Here is a 19,578-nt window from a genome sequence, read left to right on the forward strand (position 1 = left end):
CAAGAGGCAGATGTGACATGAGCTTTAGTTTTCCAGAAAAAAGGTAAGGCAGTAATAACAGGGATGTTGTTGTGTTTTCTTCATGAAGACAGAGAAAATAAATGTTCTTTTCCAGCAGTTTGAGTTGAGAGATGCCGTTTTCTATTTTTACTCTGCAGAAATAAACAGTTTATTTGCCCGTCTGACAGTTCGTATCTAATTAAACTGAGTGCAAACTTTCACACGTGAAATTTTTAAAAGTGAATATGTTCATTTAGAAAGCCTGTCCAGACCATATCACTCTTCATCACACATCATCCTCCCATTGAAACTGTAAGGATAGATACAGACGAACGGATGGATAATTTAAACATTTCGGTTTGCTTGTTTGGAGTTTGTTGATTTTTTTTTAAATCAATTTATCAACTTCAGAGGTAAATAAAATCTGTTCTTGTTTACACTGGTTGTTCTGGTAATGTTCTTTACTTTTAGTTTTCACCTGAAACAAATATCAGTGTGTTTGAACGATTCATATTTTAGCTGCTCCTACAGACTAGCAGCAGCAGCAGTTAGCAAACACATGATAAAGCTGTGGGTCTGCTGAGGTTGGTTGTAAATGGCATAATGGAGGAGGGTTGTTGTGGAGCTCGCCAAGAGAAGGAGCTTCTTAAAGAGACAGACACCCAATTTCAAGACATCAAATTGCAAAGTCAAATTACTTTGGAGTTATGTTTGATATACGCAGCACTTTTATAAAAACTGAATGTAATGGTTACTTAATTGAACTATGTGCCTTGAAAATACATAATACCGCTCATTTAATTATCTTTAAAGCAACACAGATGTTAAAAAAAGGAAAAATGAGAATGTAAAAACTGTTAAAAGATCTGGTAAAGTTTACAACTTTTTCCTCGTTAGCTGTCCTGACTCGATTTGTCCTTATGTTGTCTTCACCAAAAGTCACAGTAAAACTCATACACTACAATTAGATGACTTTTTGTTAAGAGAATATCATTTTTAATCATATTTTAAAGGAGAATCCTGTAATAGAAAAACCTTGTGATAACTCAGCAAGAAAATATTTTAGTAGTTTGTGTGACAATGCCAACTTTGTTCAGTTTAGAAAATATTAAATTTTAAAAACTGAGTTTACTCTAGTGGTTCTTTACTGTATGATCGGTACTTCACTATACTTTAACCTATCAAACTATAAAGACTACAAAGTTTCTGGTATTTCTACAATATTTTATCCAAAACTCTGCAACCTGATTTCTTTAAGTTGAACAATAATTAATTTTAAGATGCTAAGTTTTTTTTAAACTGTATGAAAGTAAAAGTTGAACTGGTTTTATCAACTGTTTAAGAAGGAAAGTTAAAATCCAAGAGGAAATGACTGCAGTTCTTTAGGTTGTTTTGTACAGATTTTAGTATATTTAAAATTTTTGGTTAGTTGGTTAAAAATTTTACCTAAAATAAAAGATTTAATAAAAGGTTATTCAGCTTTTTTTCCCCTGGTGCTCGACATGTTTCTCTTTTACTTCTCAAACGTTGACAGCTCTGGTAAATAAAATATATGCTGAACGACGGCACGCTCAAACTATAGGAATCAAAACTTAGCTTTATAGTTTAACGAAAATTAAAGAATCGCTATTCAGACATTTTTAATCATCAAAGAGATTTTGGGATTTCCACCTTTTGGGTTGAAACTGTTTTTTTTTTTTTTTTTACTTTCTTACCCAGTAAAATGTTTTCTTTCTATTTATTGGCCGATATACCTTTTGGGATATCCCCGTTTTTTCTTTCTTTCTTTTTTTGGTGTTTTGCATAAAACCTCAGTAGAGAAATGTGACCAGATTTAATCGATTTGAAGCCATAAGCTGTCATATCTAGACGGGAGAGCCTCTGAAGTGTGATAGCTGTAATTTTATTGTTTGACGAAGCAACAATGGGTGAAAAAATATGCTGACTTTGTATTTTATGCTGGTTTTGAGGCGGCGCTCGGCAACCTTTTGTGGTATCGTACGTTAAGGCACATCCTGACTGGTGCAGAGCTGATGCAGAGTAGCGGGCTTGCAGACGCTCAGGCCATCAGCGCTGACTAATCAAAGCAGATTAGGCTCATCGGCGCCATCCTATTAGCTTTTGGTTTTACAAGAAAGCCGGAAACATTTACAGGAACCCCGAGCTGTTGGTTCGAAACATGTCAGCGAGTGATGTTATTACTCTGAAAATCACCCGACTTCCTCGTTTGATCCTGTTTGGCCACAAGAGGACTTTTTTTTTTTCAGTGTGTGAACTTAAAGATGCGAGGTGCTGCTCTGAGTCTTTGCACAGGGCGACAAAGAAGCAAACTCTGGAACCACTTATCAGTTCATTTTTGTTTGACCTCTCTACGCTAATCTTGCATTTGCAAACTCTCTGCGTCTTTAATTTGATTATACTTCATTGCATGTGGTGAATAAGTGAACTGAAGATGGCTTGTGGCTTCGCTAATGTAGGTCACCAACAAGTTTCCATGATAGTTTAAACTGTTGTGCACTCGTTTATTTTCTGTGCAGCTCCAGCAAAACTGATCCCCGGTGTTTGCCCGGTGGATCGGTAAAGCTGGAGGTCAAAGGGCAACCTGAGCTACTGCTGCTGCTGCTGCTGGGGTTCATGTGAATGTGGGTTCCTCTCTCCGCCCCCGTCTTCTCCTTCGGCTCCGTTCTTTGGGAAGGTGAGGCAAGCTCGCCCCCCTCCCATCCTTCTCTTCCCCCAACCTGCTGATTAAATCAAACCTACACGGGGCAAAAGCGAGATAACGCAGACAAAGTAGGCCGCCTTCGCTCGCTGTCACAGGAAGAGGAAGTGCCCTGGTGTGCCTTCACCTGTGCTCGGTGCCTCGCTGGCAACGCCGCTACAACACGTTGCACAGCTGGAGACGAGACGGCGGGCGCGTTAGATCACAGAGCAGAGACGAACGCGCGTCTTCCTGCGTCTGTCGGCGCGTTGAGTGACCGACCGTCTGAGGCCTGAGAACAAAAGACGAGCAGAAACGGAGAAAAAAAAAAAACGCTCTTCATGCACCTCGTTAATCCAAATAACCCACATTTGATTCCCTAAAAAAAGAGATTTGTTTGAATTTTGTTCACACATGTCTCTAAACCCAAATGAATTTGGACATTTAGCCACCAAAGTGAAGGAAAGAAAACAGCTTTGGGTTATTTTATATATTTTCCCCACATTTATCTTGCCAATTCCCTCAAACATCAGAGGTGTGGAATGGCGAGTCCTTCGCTATAAATTCTATAAATGTCTGGTCTCTTTTCATGGATTACCGTCATTTGCCATCCACTATTGTAAGCGCCTGCCAGGCTGGCTTGGCATTTCTGGGCCCGTGTTTCCAACCTTGATACATTTGCCAAATGAATATTTGAAGCCGTAATTAAATTTATCCCACCTCTACACCTTCTGTAAGATGGCCACCTTGCACATTCCTCACTAGAAATATTTCAGCTATTTTCTAACGTGTGTCTAAAAGGAAAAATGGAGCGTTTTGACATTTTAATGATTTGAAAATGAGTTTTTTTTGTGTCACAGAAATAAATCTGATTTTAGGACATTTGAAAATGGCCCTTCTTGGATATTCAGACATAAATACTCTTGAGAGGGGCTTTAAGATCCCCCCTCTGGCTTTAAGCAGAAACTCCATAAAATGTCAGTAAATATTCCCAAAATTTTGGCATCTAAAACGATGCCAGGATCGAAAGCATTAAGCTGCTTTTGACAGACAAGTTACCGTTTCAAACAACGAAGAGAAGGCGTTTAAAATCAGCATTAACGTGGTTAAAAAAAACCTGCTCCCAGCAAAACATCTGCGGAAACCTCAATGTTTCTCACCTTAAAACCAGAAACTTCTCACAATTTATAAACAAAAATGCACAGAATACGAAGATGTTAAGAAGTTTACACTCACCAGCATGAATGAGTGCAATTTTAAGCTCTTATGCAAAAACTAAAAATCTTACCAAGTATTTTTTGTTTAGTTCATAGTCCAAATATCTTAATCCACTTGAAATAAGACAAAACTAACTTGCAAGTAACTTTTCAGCAAGATATACAAGCTTATTTTAAGTCAATAATTTCTTAATTTGGATTAAAAATAAAAGTACCAATTCCACTAGCAGATTGTTTCGCATATAAAACCTATATGTATATTTGAGATCAATGTTCAGTTGTTAAGCCAGACTGTGTTCAAGAGTTAACCGTCTGACACCTGCAGATTAAAAAAACAAACCAGAAGCTTTTAACTTTTGGAGATCACCAGTATCTCTGTCCACAGTGAAACCAGTTTTACGTCACCAGGAACAAGAGAAAGTGCTGTCGCAAAACAAACCCAACTTCATCAAACCTGACTAAAATTTATAACTGTTCATGAGAACAAACCGAAGTTTTATAGTCAGAAAGGACAACAGTCGAGGTCCTGCCACAGTGGAGGAGCTAGGTTTGGGATTTGAAAATTGCAACATTTGTTAAATTTTCAGCTGCTGTTGCTCGCTTTCACACCGCACTGTCAAATAAACCAAACACTTTGAAAAACCTGTTCCCCTCCTCGCCTGTGGTGGCGCTGCACCAGGAACTACTGATGGAAATGACTGAAAACCCTCAGAAGAAGACATGAGCGCAACTTCCTTCTTCACAAAATGTAAACAAAAGTGGAGCGGCGTCAGATTTTAGCAGTTGTAGGATTTCTCTTTTGTCTTCGGTGAAAGACCACGAGCCATTTTTCCTGTTAGCATTAGACTCTCATGTTTGCTTTGGTTTTACCCAGAATGCCCTGCGCTTTAGTCTACTTCCTGCTTTTGCCGTTCACATTCAAACCGCACCAGAGTTCACCTAAATGGACCTGAGACCGAGGTTTGTAGGTGGACCAGAGTTTACTTTTTTGGTTCACACCTCCACAAAAACAAATCAGACTTTCTAGGCAACTAGAATTCGATTTAAGCAGACTAAACAGGGCTGGTGTGAATGCAAATCAGCATTAGCGTGGAAGATAATGGATGCATGCAAAAGACAATGATTAAGTTATCTGACAAGATGAGTGTGTACACAAGTCAAAGAAAGCTAGATATATGAAACCTGGTGGTAACTGGCTGTTTTTCACAATGCAGCGACTCAAAATGTTCATCAGGACTAAAAACTTCAGCTAACATTTACTGCAGTTCTGCAGATTGAGACAAAGTATGTTTAAAATGGGTCAGTTTCAGGAAACAAATGAATTTAAATGGGAATCAAGAACTTTTCTGAGAACAAAAATACAGCCGGCAATACACTGAAAGTTTCTGTTTGACTACAAAAAAATGTGCTAGAGGTGAAAATCATGAACTCTACTGTATTTATATGTTAGAGTTTGAACACTTAATCTTGATCGTGTGTAAAGCAAAATCCAAAGTTTGTGCACCCTTTCCTTGTTTTCAATGTTCAATCAAGTTATTTGTTGCACACATTTTCCAGCGTACAAAATTAAATCAGCGTACTTTTAATGCAAAGTGGACACTTTCAATGTAACTTTGCATTAAAAATGTCATTATTTTCCAAATGACACTTCATGACAAACATTCATAAAAACTCCTTAATGTTTATGACAACATCATACCAGTCTTTTTCACAGCCCTTCAAATAAAATATCCCCCAAAATATTTAGATGTGTAATATATAAACACATATTTTTATAATTAGCTGTGTATCTATTTATTTTTAGACACATAGTGACTCATAGGTAAGTGGTGTTGAGGTTTATGACCATTTAAAGCAGGTCCGGAGTCCTTTATTTCCACAAGAAGAGCTGATTCTTTTCGCCGCCGCCGCTACTGCTGCCCTCCCTCTGAAGCCTCTTAGTTACACTTTGAAGGAGCCCACTCCTGATAATTAAAATCCCAGAGACTCCCAATGATTACCGGCGGTTTGCCTGCACTTTTGAGTTGCACTTGTGGTGACATAATTCATTAGTGTTTGTACAAAGAAGTGATTTAGAGTCTTTAAAGTGCTCCTCCATGCAGAATAACTATTAAAGCAGCCATATGCACGTACACTCTGAGCGTTAAACGGTTTGTTGAAGTCAGTCAGGGTACAAGAGATGATAAACATAAATTATGACTAATACACTGCACCAGTGGCTTTTTGAGAAGGAGAAAAAAACACTGACATAGGGAAGGCACTTTGGATTTGCGCCCCCTCCTTCGTCTGTGTTTGCTGAAGCGAGGATGTAGGAAGCCCAACACAAATGGCGCGGGCATCACCTTGAATATTCAGATGGGTAAGCTAATTGTTTCTGCCTGGATACGCCGTTGTCATTACCTGGCTTCACTTCTGAGCTCCCTGAAGGCGACGCAGATTGCCTTTTGTCTTTATTCACCTCCATTAAAAAGTTTTGGAGCTCACAACGAGACTTAACCATCCCAATAAATGTTATTTCTTCTGCTCCAACAACCTGCGGTTCGCGTGCAAAGTGCAAACCAGTCTGCAGTTTTTCTGACAAACACCAACAGCGAGGAGAAGGTGATTTTTACCACGCAGCAGCTGGTGCAAATGATCAAATTTTCAGCCACATTTACACCACTGTTGTCACTTTGGGGAAGCGCAGTACTTTTTGTTTCCTGTCTTTTATCACACATTAAATAAGAAGATTAAATTAATTCCTGCTTTCATTTTAGTGAAGTTGCAGCTTTTATTCTTCTGAAAGTGGAATATTTCGCTTCTCGGAGAGCTTTGATGAATTTATATCTGTCAAAAATGATCACAGTTTAATTTTTTTCTAACTCTGCAGCTGCAGAGTCAGATAATAATCAGAAGATTGATGCAATATTGGAAAAAAAAAAAATGCAATTTTACAAGTTTTTTTGTCTTGTAACACTTGAAATAAGACAAAACTAACTTACAAGTAACATTTCAGTAAGATAAAGGAGCTTGTTTTAAGTCAATTACTCCTAAATATTGACGGAAAAGTATTAGTTACATTGGCACTTTATTTCACTTATAAAACTAATACTTCAAAATCAATTTTAAGGAATTAATTACTCAAAAGATATTAATTTTCACCTGTTAATGATGCATTCAACAACTTAAATTTAATTACATTGCAAAAATACAAAATCTTACCAACTATATGTTTGTCTAGGTTTTAGTGCAAAAGTCTTATTATGCTTGAAATAAGACAAAATTAATTACAAGTAACTTTTGAGGAAGATATTGGAGCTTGTTTTAAGTAAATACTTTCTTAATACTGATGAAAAAGTACTAGATTGTTTCACTTATAGCAAGACATTTTCCCAATTTTATAAGTGAATTAATCTGACAAAATACTTTTTCATCAATACTGAGAAATTATTTACGAAACTCAGGCAACGTTTGCAATAGAAACTAGACAAATTTATACTTGGTATAAGTATATTTTGTATTTCTAAGTGTAACTATATGTAATATGTTGAATACATCGAATTAACAGTTCAAAATGAATGTGTTAAGTAATTTATCCCTTAGAATTAATAAAAAAGTGCTTGTTCCACTTATTTCAAATATAACATGAGAAAAATGTCCTGATATAAGCGAAATAATCTGCCAGTGGAACTAAAACTTTTTAATGAATTTAAAGAAATTATTGCTGCAATGTAAGTTCGTTCTGTCTTATTTCGAGATATTTGCACTAGAAACAAGACAAAAACACACTTTTTTTCCCCAGTGAAATAATTATGAGCTGCAGCTTTTTATATTTAACAAATGCTAATTGTGCTTAATTATTTATTCTCTTTGTCACTGCTCTTGACCTTTCTTCCGCCTCTTTTCCCTCCCATTTGCAAGAAATATGACGGCCTCCCCTGTCGCATTCATCACTTTGTTTCCCCTTTTTGTTCCGTGTTTTTTAAGGAAACCGCAGGAATTATTAGCAGCTTAGCATCGAGAGGCCTCTAAGTAGCTCTCGGGGTGTAAGCCTCCCTCCCAAGTCAAGGCCAACAGCGCTCCCCACCTCCTTTTCAGTCATAATGTACACCTCAGCAGGGACATGCTGTGATCCCTCACTTTTCCATGCTAAATAATCATTTTCATTCTTACATTCTGGTTTTCCATTCACGTAAATCCACTTCCCTGAGAAAAAAAAAAAAAAGCACAACAAAAACTCCCTGAAAATATTAACATGCTTTTAGACAATAGTCCTCGGAAAGGATGAATCAGCAGATGATTCCCAATTCCTTACACACAACAGGGGATTGTATTCAGGCTAAATGTGTGTGTGCGTGTGTGTGCATGTGTGTGCGTGTGCGTGTGTGTGTGCATGTGTGTTGGAGTGGGTGAAGGGGAGCTTCTAGCAGCAAAAAATCCCAAACCCAGAGCTGTGTGATCTGTGGGAAAGCCAAAGCGCGAATGCAGAGCACCTCGCCCGAGTCTCCAGACGGCCTGATTTGGGAACGCCGTGAAATCCGTGGCACCTCTCCTGGCTTCCTGGCTGAACGGCTGCCATATCTTGTGATGGACTGAGGCAGGAGAGAGCGAAGCAGCCAGGGATGAATACGGCTTAATCTTTACCCAGACCACATGTGTGTGCATGATAACATGGTTGCTTTCTTCCTGCGCAGGGTTATTCTCCGCCAGCTGCCAGGTTAGCTGCCGCGCACAGCCGTGTTTCGCTGCGATATTTGTCCGCTGTAAAAGGAAGTATTGCACCTAAGGTGGGGGCTAATGCATGTTTTTGGAATTGGTGGTAATTCCTGACACATTTCGAGAGACAGATAGGGTGTCTTATAGCAAATGACAATATATGTAAAGACACCTAACTCCCCCCATCCTCCTCTTTTAGTTCCTAATATTTTATTTGTGAGGAGCCTCATTGCATCGGAGATGAAGGTTATTTTTATATTTAAATGGCAGCATTGTGATCAAAAGCAGCAACACATGGTAATACCTAAAAATGCACAACTAATGTGGGACTCTGGGAAAACGCTGCTGAGAAAACATCACGCTCACTTCCTAATTTAGATCCAAATATCTGTGCTGAATGTGCAGTGATTTTGATGAACTTACAGAAAACAAAGCAAATTAAAGCAGCTTTATCCTCACTGATATGAAGATATTTTTATCTGTGCTTATGCTGCAAGCAGCTGCTCTTCATCCATACGTTTTTATTTTTTATGCACTCAAAGCAGCTTGGTGTAAAATTTCTCTCTCTCTCTCTCTCTCGTGTAAACTTCCTCCTCCTTCTCCTCCACTCATCTGGCCGGCTGCACAAAGCCCATTTATTATGATTGCATTATCATAAATGATTTTATAACATCTGCTTGTCGATAATTATCGCACAAATCCCGAGCCCCCTGACCTGTGCTCTGGATGAACCCCAGGTGTAAGGCAGACTCGGGCTAATGAGTGGCTCCGCGACGACACATTGTCCTCACATCAGTGCACATGAGCACTTCTGTCGCGCGCCCTGATATTAGCCTGAAAATGGAGGGAAAACACATTAATGAAAAGTGTAGCATTGAATAAAATTACGGCTGCAAGGAAATGAGCATGAGATTTTCTGGGATTGTTTTTCTGTAAAGTTCTCAGAAAAACAAAGTTTGCATCAGTTCTCTCTGGGTACTCTGGTTTCCTTTTATACAGAGTTCAGCTAAAAACACGACTGTTAGGTTAACTTGTTTTTCTAAATTAATTTCGAAAGACAACAAAAAGTGAAACATTTATTTGGAAGAACATGAGCAACTTGTACCACCTTTTTGAAGTTTGACCTGTTATGCAAAATTCACTTTTTGTACATTCTTATTCTTCCATTTGGGTCTCTACTGCTTCTAAAAATGGCCTAAAAGCTTAGAAACACCAGCCAAATTGTTTTTGGCAATAAGTTAATGTTTTTTTAATTTGGTGCCTGCAAAATGAAATCTTTCAAAAACGCCTGGAATGCAACGTCAAAAATCAGCAGGCATTGCTGCACCTCACCTAGCAACCCCAGTGAAGCTCAGCACGTTACCTAGTAACCCCAGAATTCCACCCTGTCACCTAGCAACCCAAGTGGAGCTCCAGCACGTTTGGTCGGCTAATTTACGTTCTGAACAATGGCTGCTGGAAAGCACAAAGTGTTTTCATGTTGACTTATCATCCAGAAGCCACTTGCTGCATTCTTGTTGGTTGTGCAGGAAGTTCTACTTCTGCTTTTCAAAGATGTGCGCATCTGTTTGCAGCAATTTATACAGTGAAAAGGCTCTTCCAGAAAAGTTCCTGCTTTTCACATGGATGACACACATGAAACAAGATGACTAAAATGCTTCTTTTGAAATTTATTTTTTGGGTGACAACAGACGTATGTTGATGTATTTCATACTTTGATTCTCATATGTACTTAGTGAATTTGTCTATTGATATTTAAAATCTGCAAACCATGCAAACAAATCTCAGAAGGCTTCGCTATACATCACGGAATGCATCAAGACATCCTTTCACCAAACATAGGAAGTTATGATTATTTGTGAACTGATATTTTTTTATCTATCTATAGTTAGCTGCACAGTTGGTAGCTGTTGCATATTTATGCTGGGTTTTTTTTTTTTTTTTTTTTGTGGAATAAGTAAATACAGCAACATTTCGATTCTTAGATGAAAAATGTTTTTTTCTTTTTCCACGTGGCTCTCCATATCATACTACTAACTAAAGCCAATCGACCACGATAACACTTTGGTGTGAACATTCAGCGACCCGCATGCGCAGAAGAAACGAACGTTGACGTCACGCAGCAGCGCACTGTTTACGGAAGTAATAATGGAGGGAGCCGTTCATGGATCGATTTTAAAGTTTGTTCAGCAACGGGAGCCGACAGTATCGTCACAAGATCTTAACATAACTACGAAAGCTTAAAAAAGAAGGAGAAAAGAAAAAGAAGAAAGAAAACTAGTAGAAGTGCCTTTTTGTGGAGCATTGACTGCAACTTGTAGGTAAGTTTGTTTGAATGTGTAGTCAGAGTGTGATGCGCTTCGGTGACAGATTTCTTTCATAAGTTTATAATAATTTTAAGTCATTGTTTTCGTTCTGATTTACCTTGTATGTCTTCTTCTGGTACAAAAATGATGAATATCTAGCATTAATGACGTAAAAGTCAGATAAAATTAGATCGTTGAGACTCAAAACAATCGGATAGTATTCGTATTATTATGGAAATGGCACAGATCGGATTTTTTGGGGGGATGGGACAGTTCAGGTGAAAAATAAAACCGGGTTTGGGTCGCATTTGCCTGCTGTTTTTCTGTCTAAAGAGGCAGGAGTTTCCCAAATTATTGTCTCCCATAATTACAACATCATTTTAGATCCATTTTCAGATTTCGGCAGAGAAAAATCTGATCTTAAAAAAATTAATAATACAAAATGTGAAACAACTCGCAGTGCTTCGCTTGCACAGGCCCATGTTACAAACCTTAACTCAAGTGTTTGAAGCCTCTGAAGTGCTACACTTTCTCCACAAGTGTGTTTTTCTCTCCAACACCGGTGTTGTTTCAAAGCAGACACACAAGAGCAACGTCAGACTCACCCTAATTGAAAAGTTAATTAACTTTTTGAAGGCATCAGCTGTCATTTCTGCACGTCAGACTCTGCTTGAGCTCCCCTGAGACCAACTTCATATCAGGCTTGACGGCTGGGAACCTTCGCTGGGCTACGGGGGAACATTTGGTCATTGAAGGTACCATTGATAGAGTATTGTTTAATTAAAGTCAAATTAGGAGAACTGTATGCAGAATTTAATTTCTGTTGAAAACAGAGTGCAACTTGCATACTCAAACTTTTCATTATCATGTTCTGCCTCCTGAGGTCTCTCCATGGTTTTGCTACACACCGTTAACTGGTAACACAAATTAGCAACAATGCTTACAATTTACGGCATATTTACTTTTCATTTTTACTCGTTTCAATTTGCCTCAGTCGACTGGGTTTTAGACCAAGTAATGGGTCCAGTTCAGCATGTATTTATTTGATTGAAGTGATAAAATATGTTTAAAATAGTGTTGTCAATGCGATTAATCTCAAACTTTTAACATGTTAATATTACTAATTGCAGATTAATTGAACTATGTATTTTGACCTAACATCTGTAAAGTAAATTTTTCAGCTGTCTTTTGTTGTGTTGCTAGCCGGCGTTTTTTACATCTACTTGTACGAGCTCAAAGTGTTGCATTCACAAATAACGTCGGTTTGTCGGCGCACAAGTGACATAGGAAATGAATGGAGAGAGAAATTTTCTAAATCAACGTTACTTCCTTTAAAGATTCCTAAATATAAAAACCTCAAGACTCCTCAGGCATGTTTGGTTTGAGACAATAAAACATTTTCTAAAACATTTCATGAAATCGTCCACACAGAGGCGATTTTTGATGTGGGCAGTTGGCCAGGATGGTATCAGTAAACGGGAGGGACACCCAAGAACCAGAAAATAAAATACCGTATTTTCCGCAATATAAGGTGCACCTAAAAACCTTCAATTTCCTCAAAAGCCGACAGTGCGCCTTATAATCCGGTGCGCCTTATATATGGACCAATATTAAGCCACAACAGGTCTAGCAACTACGGTAAGCAGCCGCCGACTTTATTTTCCCCCGTAGAAGAAGAAGTGCGCGGTGCATGCTGGGAGAGAGACAGAGACTGCGGCAGCAGCGTGTCGGTGGTCTGTGTTACCCAGAAAGCAGTTGGGCACAATTTCACAACACCAACACCGTGAGTGAAACAACAACTGGGGCAGCCTACTATATAAAGCACTCGGGGATCAATTCTTTACAAATGTGGATGTGTAATAATAGTGTATGGAACAAATTGGCAACCCAAACTGAAGCGTCTATTCTATCCTTATAATCTGGTGTGCCTTATATATGAAAAAAGTTTTAAAATAGGTCATTCATTGAAGGTGCGCCTTATAGTGTGGAAAATACGGTATATTTAATCTGTCAGGTGGGTCCTAAACAAGTTTGATTCTATGCATGTGTAATGGAGTAAGTTTCCCCTAATTGCTGTTTAGTACAGGGAGAATACATTACCTGCTTTCTGCTACAAAAATAACACCTCATAATCCTTCAAGAATCACCACTGCATGCAAATTTATATTTCAAGCTTATAAAGTTAGGCTTAGTGATTAATTGTGATTAATCACAGCGCTGGTATGATTAATTTGATAAAAAAAATTTAATCAATTGACATCATTAGTGTAAAATTAAATGAACTTATAATTACTAAATTAACAGTTTGCAAAGAAAAAGAAGAAAATAGATATGAGGTAAGTAGCTATATCTCTTAAAAAAAGTGGAAATAATCCAATCTGTGACCCTGGTAACCTCATGATTTCGTAAATAAAGCATTTTAATATTCAATATTTAGATTTATTCAAGGCAAGAATAGAAAAGGATATAGAGACAGAGAAAACATAAGTTTTTATGACTTTATTAAAGCAACATATTCTTTAATAGTCAAACCTAAAACACTGAAGTCAGGCTTCAGTGTTTTAGTGGCTGATTTCCATAAAAATATTGCAGATGACATATTTTCTTACAGTAGCCTAAATTAATAGAGAAATTACTTTGAATCCTGACTTATCAAAAAGTGGTAACTGTCCAAAATGTTGGGACTTGAAAAGACAAAAACTGCTGACAACCAAAAGGTGAAATGAGAGTCGTGTTGCTATGAATAGTCAGTTCCTCATGTACAGTCAATGTGAAGTCAAATTAGATCATCGGGTGAGTCAACATCTAAATCAACTCATTTATACACAGACACCACAATTATTTTTAGTCTCACAATTTGCATTCTTTCATAAAGTTTGGAGGATAATTTAGAGATCAAAATTATGCAGAGGGAAAACTGATTAAAAAAAAAAATATTTTAGCCATAACGTAAGAAATGAAAACAACTTGCTGTAAATGTTAATAAAGTTTTCAGTTTCTTCTAGATAGAAGTCACCCTGAATGCTCTGTGCTGATGGAAAAACACATTGATCACTGCTAATATGGAACTGCTATGTTAACTAAATGAAACCTGGAGTTGTAGGTATTATTAATTCAGTGCAGTGCGCCATAAAACAACGCAGAAAAGCCGTTGACGAACAACTCAAAACCACTATTTCCTCACCCTCTGTGTCGGCTACGCTACATGCAGACTTGTTGCTGTAGCAGCTGACAACAACGCCACTTTATGTTTCAGGATTCAACACCAAAATACACTCAAACATTTTCCACACAAAGAACAGAACATTCAGTCCGTTAGTTTTATGTCTTTATTCTTGATGTTTAGCTGTGGTCGATTAGCTACCGTTGCTATTAGCTAACCTACCAAGGTGTGGTTGATTAGCTAATTTAAACACCTGCTTTACTGATGTGTCAGAGTTGTTGTGTATGTCCCATTTTTTTATTTTTTAGCTGAATCAAAACACACCAAATTCCACAGCACATCTAAATATCAAGTCTGTCAAAGTCAAGGTAGCACAACTGAGCTACTTCCATCTCCATCTTCTATTTTTTCTTAATTAAAAGTTTCCTGACCTTGTTATTTAGTTGTCATAGTGTTAACAAAGCACTGCCTCCCTTTTTCTTTCATATATCAGGCATATATTTAAGACTCAAGTTATATTGATAACTTGACAGCTAAAACCAACGCTAGTCGTTGTTAGCAGGCAGCTTTTTGGCCTCCAACAGGGAATTGGGGGCGGGATCTTCCACTCCTGCCGTCACATTGCAAGGGACTCGTACAAGAGAGTTTTCTGCACAATTAAAAAAGTTAGTTTGTTATGTGGATCCCTAGTAGTCATTGATGAAATAATGGCTGCTCCTCCTGGGGTCCACATCATAACACAAAACATTTATTACAAAACGATCACACACACTTAACATAATATTAGAAACAAAGCATATTAATTCATAAATGCATAATTATAACACTTAAATAAGTGTTATATTAAGATTTTTGTTTTATTAGAAACATAAAACAAAAATAAGCATGGCTCTTTTAGATTTAAAAAAGTATTAAAAAGTCTCTTTTTGACCCATTTCAGTCCTAGTTTCACATATTCATGCCGGGTTCAGGTCACTGCTGTGAAATAAAAAAACGGCAGGCAGAGATTCCCACCTTTATCTTGCTGTCTCATTTTTAAGGTTATTCAAAGACAAATCCCTCCGTGTTGTTTCCAGGGGTCAGCGCAGGTTTAATTGATTCTCCTTCTCCTTCCGTCTCTTATTAGGGCCTCAGTGCCTCTCCATGGGAACAGCTAATTGGGCCTCCCCTGTGGCCACTTGGGAAAGCAGACAGACGTGGCGCGGTAGACACGTTTGCTGGTCCACAGGGACAGCACTAGATAAGAGATTCACCACGACTGCGCGGCTCTGGATCGCTTCTTCAGGGACGTCAGTCTTATGTTTCCCTGCTTCGCCATCTGGAGTCCAGATTTACCCAAAAACAGATCAAGACCAAGGAGACGCTAACAACACGATTTCTAGAAAGTGATTTTTTCCCCTCCCTGTAGTTGTAAGGATCCGGTTATGTACTGGAGTTTTGGCTGCTTGAGAATTTCAAAATATTGTAAAAAAGCACAGATGTTTAGTTTGAATTTCGATTCAAATCTTTTGCAACAAAAAGATAAAAGTTAACCTGTTAATCCGTTCACTATTCAGATCATCTGCAAGTTTTCTTTACATGAAATCAAGCAGATTTAACTAAAATCTGATTACATTCAATCATAACTAAGCCGGTCACAAAAAGCAATTAATTAATTGCATGATAAAATTTTGATAATTCCTTAATATAGATGAAAAGTAGAGATGCTAACATTGGTATCAGCTGATATTTGTAATTTTTTAACATATTGGTATTGGTCCAATAAATAAAACCAGGCCAATATTTAGTTTTATCTTGTTTCCATCTGTTTCCGTTTTTTTTCTCTCCAAAGGTATCGGAATGGTGGTGAAATATATATAATATCAGTAAATATCGGTAATATTAACATTGGATTTTGATATCGGTCCAAATTTTAATATTGGTGCATCCCTAATGAAAAGTGATACTTCCACTGGGAGATTATTGAACTTAAAGCAACATTTTCCCATATTGAAAATATTTGTGCGGGAATCTTTAATTAGAAAATAAAGGAGCGTTTTAGTTTCTGAAGTAAAACTTGGAGCATAACTATGAATCATTAAAGTAAAATATGTTACAATAGGAGAACTGCATGGGCTACACAACCACAATCAAATTTTACAAGGATGGAAACAGACAGAAACTGTTTGCTAAAAAAGCTGGTTTAGAGTTCTGTATACAAGAATGCAAATAGAAAGTTGAGTGGAAGGAAAAACACAAAAAAGTGTGCAAAGAACAGGGCTTACTGTAGCCTGAAGAGGACACAGATTTCTCCAGAATGTCTGCAAAATTAATTTTAGCCTCTGAAAATATTTCATCATAGCATTTTTTTCTGATCGTCTCTTAAATTGTCTCTTTCACTCTTAATTGGTTTGTAAAGGTATTTTTTCCACTAATATCAAGTCTTATTTTTATTTTATGTCTGTGTTTTATCTTTATTTTTCTTAACTTATTATCTACAATGTATTTTAATTGTGTTTTAATATCTGTAGTTTTGATTTGTAGTTGTTGGTGTGTTGTAACCGAGTCCCTCTTGACAAAGACATTTTTAATCTCAGTGAGACATTTCTGATTATGTTTTGCATAACAAAAAAAAAGATCAAATTATCCATATAGGAAATATTTTTCTCAATGTACAGCCACATTAAATATGAGTTCTGCTGAGTCGGATTCAAAGTGCCTTTTGAAAATAACCTTAAAGCAGGTTTTACACTGTAAAAACACCAAATCAGACAAAGTAATTTTGGTCTAGTTTCTAGTGCAAATATCTCAGTACAATTGAAATAATGCAGAACTAACTCATTAGTTACTTTTCAATACAGGAGCTTGTCTTAAGTAAATAATTTCTTAATATCAATGAAAAAGTATGAGTTCAATGGCAGATTATTTCACTTAAAACATTTTTCCCATTTTATAAGTGACATAATCTGCCAGTGGAACTCAGACTTTTTCATCAAAGTTAAGGAATTATTTACTTAAATAAATAATTCCTTATTCCTTATTCCTTGCAAGATAACTTACAAGTTATCTTGCTGAAAACTTGTAAGTTAGTTTTGTCTTATTTCAAGTGTACTGATATATTTGCACTAGAAACTACAACAAAATACGTTGTAAGATTTCATTCTGCAGTGTAAACCTGCTTATGGCCCACATTTCTTTATTAAACATGTTTTTACTTTATTAATCTGATGCGATATTCCAACCTTAAATGTCAGATTTTCATTAGCTGTTAATGGAAAATCATAATTATTGGAAAGAAAACTTGACCACATCAGTGTGTGCCTGTAATCTAAATAATGTCGACTTAAATATAAATAATATTAAATTGAATGAAAGCCTTCACGTTGCATTGAGGTAGTAATTAATACGAAAGGAGCCCCAACAGCACATAGCTTTCTAGAGTGTCTTTCGAGGTCCTGCATTGTAAATTGAGTTGCTGAAATACATTTTTAGATGATATCCTAAAGTACTGATGCCAGCACGCATTGAGGCACGGTGGACCATAAAAGTATGACTGTAAGAGAGAAACGAGTGGGATGATTCAAAGGTTGTTTGTGTTGTGAACCTGGCAGACGCCCATGAAGGTGTGAAGAGCTTGTAGGTTTGTGCGACAAATGTTGCGGTACCAGTTGTGGACTTGGTGTTGTAGTGCAAGTATGCACCACATGTAGCAAAGGAAGTGCACCAGTTTCAGCTGTGGACTGTATATTTGTGAGTATGTTGGTACATTGCTTATGTTTGAGTTGCTGACCTTGATGTTTGTTACTCAGAAATGAAAAAAAAACAACAACAAAAAAAAACAACAGACACGGCACACTTTCAGCTCTATTCACACTTCAGCTTAACCACAAGAAGACGCAGTAGAAACTGCTCTTTATTCCATATCAAACTACAGTTTTGCATCCTGTATGTGCTCAATGTCGAAGCAGTTTCCTCGAATATGACATTTAAATCTGTGTATGTAACATCTGAGTACCTGGAAGGCGGTGCAGGATTTTTGTCTTTTAGTCTCTGGTCAAACGGATTTTCATTTCACACTTTTTTTTCCTTTCCTTTTGGGCAACATTGCGACACTGAGAGAAGAAAACGGTTTCATTTGCGCATCCTGAGATATTCTCACGGTTTGGTGAGGCTGAGGATGGATAAAATTTACAGTAACTTGAATAATAGCAAAACATTCACTCTATTATGACTCAACAAGTGCCCAGGGCTAAGGCTACGAGTCTCACTGTCTTTGTTGTGGCAAGTATTTTAATGAAATGCCCCAAATTTACCTGAAGCACTTTGTAACACTTTCTCAGTTTCGTTTTTTGTAGACCATCAAACGGAAATCCTCAAAGAGGAAAGAAGAAGGGTTTTCCACTGTCTGCTTGCACATCTTTCTTAATTTCTAATAGTTAAAAAAAAGAGGTTAATCATGTGTTAGGCACGCTTTGAGCTCTGCAGTAACTGCTTAAAAATATATATATTGAATAATAAAACATCCTGAGCGAGCATTAAAAATCATACCAAAACTCATCAGTCATAATGGTAGCAAAACCACAGTGAACTTACAACTGTGCAGGAGGAGTGGAACTGAAAATGAATCAGGCGTGAAGTTTCTCAGCGTGAGTACAGACAAATCACAGTGGATTCCAGAGAGAGCCTGCGAGTCAGGATTAGTGTTTGAAGGCTAAATGGTGTTATTGGTTCTGATTAAGGAGCATGTACCTGATACTTTTCCCACCTCCGAGACGGCTATGGGTGTCAATAGGGCTAATTGGCTCATTAAACCGGGTATTTAACGGTGCTATAATCATTCTGTGTCATCACTTAAGCCCTGGAGGAGCATGAGGGGCTACGGCTATTGAATACCCCTCTAACCTCTGCAGTAATTTCTGAGACGAGATGGAGAGGCTTGTCTGACAGAAAGAGAGCAAGGTGGCTTTGAATGGCTTCTGCTCTGTGGGTTTTAGTTGGGATCTTTTTAGTTTCTGGGGGGAGAAAAAAAATTTAAAAGACCCATTTTCCACACTGGAGTGATCTAAAATTAGTTGTGCAGTAAAAATAATATATATTTTTTGCATTTATGTAGCAAATATCACTCTTTAAATGATGACCCCAATAGCACAGTTCCTATATATATTTATTTGTTTTTAAATATGACTTTTTCAGACTCCCATTTCCACTTTAATTTAAAAAAAACTCTATTGATTGGAGGATGAGCAGATGGACGTATTGACTGATGGAAGGATGGATGAACTAATGAATGCAGAGTGACGCATGAATGGATGGATCAGTTGGGAGGATCGATTGCTTAAGGGATGGAGAGAAGAATGAATAAAGAGTGCATGGACTCTTTATTCCATGCACCAGTTTATCCATCCAACCATCCACCAGTTTATCCATCCACGGTTGGATGGATAAACTGGTGTATGGTTGGATGGATAAACTGGTGGATGTTTGGATGGATAAACTGGTGGATGGTTGGATGGATAAACT

Source organism: Poecilia reticulata, linkage group LG16 (assembly GCF_000633615.1).
Source record: "Poecilia reticulata strain Guanapo linkage group LG16, Guppy_female_1.0+MT, whole genome shotgun sequence".
In the NCBI taxonomy this organism is placed as follows: Eukaryota; Metazoa; Chordata; class Actinopteri; order Cyprinodontiformes; family Poeciliidae; genus Poecilia; species Poecilia reticulata.